The sequence below is a fragment of the Lottia gigantea genome (assembly GCF_000327385.1).
Source record: "Lottia gigantea unplaced genomic scaffold LOTGIsca_60, whole genome shotgun sequence".
Classification (NCBI taxonomy): Eukaryota; Metazoa; Mollusca; class Gastropoda; family Lottiidae; genus Lottia; species Lottia gigantea.
In genome coordinates, this window is record NW_008710050.1 from 683,882 (window position 1) to 688,436 (window position 4,555).

Below are 4,555 nucleotides of genomic sequence, written 5' to 3' on the forward strand. Positions count from 1 at the left end.
CACGACATGTGCTTTCGGGTATCAAACCTGAGTTCACTCACATTGATGCATGTTATCTGCAAATCATGCCGAACAGAAATACATGTATATACCCACGTCGTTCTACTTGCAACTTTCCCACAAAACTTTTCTATTCAATCAATCCCCAGTGTATTATTATTCAAAGCCCTCTATAACAACTGGTCATTTCTGGCCCCTAATGAATATGTAAATATGTACATAATCTGCAAATCACGTCTAAAAGGAACACACACTAATGTTGTTTCATTTCACATAAAACTTTTCTATCCAGTCAATCCCTCGGTGTATTATTATTAAAACAGCTTATAATCACTAGTAATTTCGTACGACTAATGAATAAATAAATTTGTACCTATAAACTAAAATCATACCAATATTGTCTCACTTGTAACATTCCCACAAAACATTTCTGTTTATTAAAAAATCTATAAACACTGGTAATTTCGTACCTCTGATGAATATAAATATATAAGGTAAGAAAGAAATATAAGATTAATAAAGACTAGACTATAAGCGACTGTATATTACTCTCTACTCTTTGTTATCTCGTGTATTTATCAACACGTTTGGAATATCATTTATAAACACTGACCCCTTTTTATTAACACCTTAATACGAGTATAATCATTGTAGAAACAGAATAAACATGAGTTTGTGGACAGTCCGAAATGAAATGAAATGATTAGAGTTTTACGTTCTAATTTTCTGCACCGTGTGAGCTAATGAAACGGGCAACGCCATGCAGGGTGCCATGAGGGGAATTTTGCATTAGCTTGCTTGATTTAAAACTGTCGAGGATCTTTAACGTGCACAGCCTCTAGCACAAAGGGCTTCGGTTTATTGTCACATCCGAACGACTAGACGATTTTTCCATGTAAGTCTCTCTTACCTGTATCACTGACAGGGAAACCGGGTTGAAAAATCCGAAGGTATTATCTCGACCTATGCCGGGATTGAACCCTGGACCTTCAGGTAAGCGAGCAAGCGTCTAACCTACTGAGGTGGGCAGTCTGAAAAAGAGTGTATAAACCAAAGTAATAAAATCGTTGTTAGATTGTGACTCTCAGAAAGGTATGTCAAGTTTATGAAGACAAAAACTAAATGTTATATAGACCTCCTCCCCCCACCCCCTCGTTTCTCAGATTGAAAGTTTGAAGGCGGCACCGTAACATTCATGGAACTACAGCATGATAATGAAATACCAAAGCTTAGGTTCTTCTTCTATCTATCGGAATTGACCGGAATTATATCTAGCTTTTTATAACGGTATCAACCTGTCACTATCAACCTAGTTTGTACTGAACAAATTCTATTTGGTTAATTGAAGTTTCCACAAATTCCAAGTTGATTTCTAGATTCAAAACAATGTAGAGGCAATAGATCATATGATTCCAGATATAACCATTGACAAGCAGTTATTGCAGTCATAATAATTCCCTTGGACCTGGAATGACCACTACCGACCCCCAATCAATGTCTAATCACCATAACCATACATCACTTCCGGGAGATATTCATTAAACCGGAAGTAAACAATGATCAGTTGTCCAGTTGTCATGTCAGCCAAATCTCTATTATTATCGCGATATTTTATGAGAGTTTTTATGATAACAGTTCTTCCATATTCAATGTCCCGTACACAATCTGGAATCATATCCTGAAGATGAAAACAAAAAGAAAAGAAAGATCCAATCAAGAGAGCAATCTAAAAATCTCATTTAAGAAATTACTGTTTTCGTCGTATTCAAATTGCAATGATTACCATGTCTTGTAGATATTCAGATGAAAGTGTTCGTCTATTGTGTTGATGATGGTATTCTAGAAATTGCCTGTATTAACATATATATTACTGCATATGTTGGAAGTAGAGGCTCCGATTAGATATTTACATATCAAAAAACAGTGAAGTTTTACTTTAGCTAGAATTATTATTCTGTTCATATTCTTTCTCTCGTCACACTTCGGATTTTGTAATATCTCTACATTTAAGAAATCTTGAATTATGCCGCACCGCGCACCGCACCGCAACGGACACCGTACCTCGTCTATTCACGGCTTTAGTTTTGTCGGACATACTCATAGAATTAACAGGTGTCCATGTATGTGCATCTTGACATGCAGACGACAGCAGTTTGAGTCAGTTTATTTGACTGTTTGTTGTGCTCGGTATAGTCAGACGATGATGAGTAATTGTGCAACTCGACTGTTTAACTTGAACGTGTCATCAGATTATATAGATATAGTCTCTCTCTATCAGTTTAACTTTATCCTTGATTAACCTTGAAATGATAACAACATCAACAGCAGTGGTGGCGCCCCAATTGTACCCCCACTTTTCTTTCAACAAATTTAAAAATCTGATTTTGATACTTTTTTGATCCAAAATATATGTCAGAATGCACCAAATCAATTCAATTTTCTTGGGAGAACCCTCTCAGTCGCTCCATTAGAGACTTGCAATAAAACACCTCCACAGAGTTGCCTCGTTTTGAATTCAGCCTCGACAGTTGTCACCCCATTGAGTTGGTAGGTAGGTAGATGACAAGTTAAAGTTCGCTTCCAGCTAACTGATATCACAGACTAGGTAGTTGTAGGTAGATGACAAGTTAACATCCACTTCCAGCTAACTGATATCACAGACTAGGTAGTTGTTGGTAGATGACAAGTTAACGTTCGCTTCCAGCCAACTGATATCACAGACTAGGTAGTTGTTGGTAGATGACAGGTTAACGTCTGCTTCCAGCTAACTGATATAACAGACTAGGTAGTTGTTGGTAGATGACAAGTTAACGTCTGCTTCCAGCTAACTGATATCACAGACAAGGTAGTTGTTGGTAAATGACAAGTTAACGTTCGCTTCCAGCTAACTGATATCACAGACTAGGTAGTTGTTAGATGACAAGTTAACGTTCGCTTCCAGCTAACTGATATCACAGACAAGGTAGTTGTTGGTAGATGGCAAGTTAACGTCTGCTTCCAGCTAACTGATATCACAGACTAGGTAGTTGTTGGTAGATAACAAGTTAACGTTCGCTTCCAGCTAACTGATATCACAGACTAAGTAGTTGTTGGTAGATGACAAGTTAACGTTCGCTCCCAGCGGATGCTGATATCTGCCCCCTATTTGTACCCCATTGTTGGAAGTCTGACGCCACCACTAGTCAACAGTTGTCTTTTTCCTCATTCTTACAACTTGGACAGGAACTTATCTTATTCTGTCTATATGCGTTTAGGATATGAAATCCTCATCAGGAAAGTTGGAACGATATGATGAATTTCCAATAAGCATGAGATGACTGTTTTATTACTTTACTCACTAAATATTAGAAAATAAATACAGATCTGTCAGTTTTAAACATCATCATATATATTTGAAGTTTAATGAAGTTTCAATTCAATTAATGTAATTATACGCTATGTTAGAGTTTTATCTATTCTATATTGGGCTAAGACAGGCAACGCCATGCAGTGTGCATTGAGGAGCATTAGTGCCATTAGTCCATTTTCGATGCCCATCTGTCGAGTGCATCGCTTTTGGCACACGAGGCTTTAAACTGTGGTGTTTCTACTCGGGGGCTAGAGGTGGTGGGGGCATGATTTTGCCCATCCCTCTCCCACCCCCCACTTTCAATTTTTTGATTATTTTACATAGTGAAAGAATGATCTGTGCCCCCATCCCCCTCCCCCTGCTCGACCCCCTAACCTGATATTTCCTAGAGGCGCTACTGCCTCTCAGCAGTCTTTGATCAGTAAATATTGAAATGATGGACAGAATGTTTTTGTTTTAAACTATTATAAAATCTATAAGTAAGTGAAGTTTAAAAAGTAAAACGTTCTATTTATTTAAGATAAGGGGTCAGTAAATCTTTATCTAGTGATTGAGGTATTTTAGTCACAATATAACTGTTATAGGGATATCGTATTATAGTGTTAACTTGGCGTGAAATATGGGATTGAATATAAGTCTTTAAGGATAACAATCACTTTATTTCTTAAACACGACGTTTCGACAAGATTCCACTGGTCGCTATCAAGTGTACAATATATTATAAATGATGTACCATAGAGGCAAAGTATAAAAATATACAGACATGTAACAATGGGACGTAATAATAACATTGATGATAATATATTTAACTAAATGCCTATCAATCAATGAAATATTGGTTTTCGGGGAAGGGAGGGTTTGATTCTCCCAAATGTACAGGCCTAGGGTGGAGCAGACACTTTATTTAGAAATTAGGATTAAGGGTCTTGATATTGGGTTTTCTTCTGTTCTTATTCTGATCTGAAATTAGAAAAAATAAAAAAAGAGAAGTATAGTATCTGTTATGTACTGATTGTTTTTAGTTTACTATGAACAATATTATCATTTAAGTTCTTATTTTTTGAATATGCAACTATCATTTTCTGCTTATAGACATGGGGGAATTTCTCTTGAAGGCTCTTATAGTGGGCATGAACTATCTTGCTTGCTCGATTGCTGGTTGTATTAAACGGGACAACAAAGGGTGCTATGCCTACATTATGATGA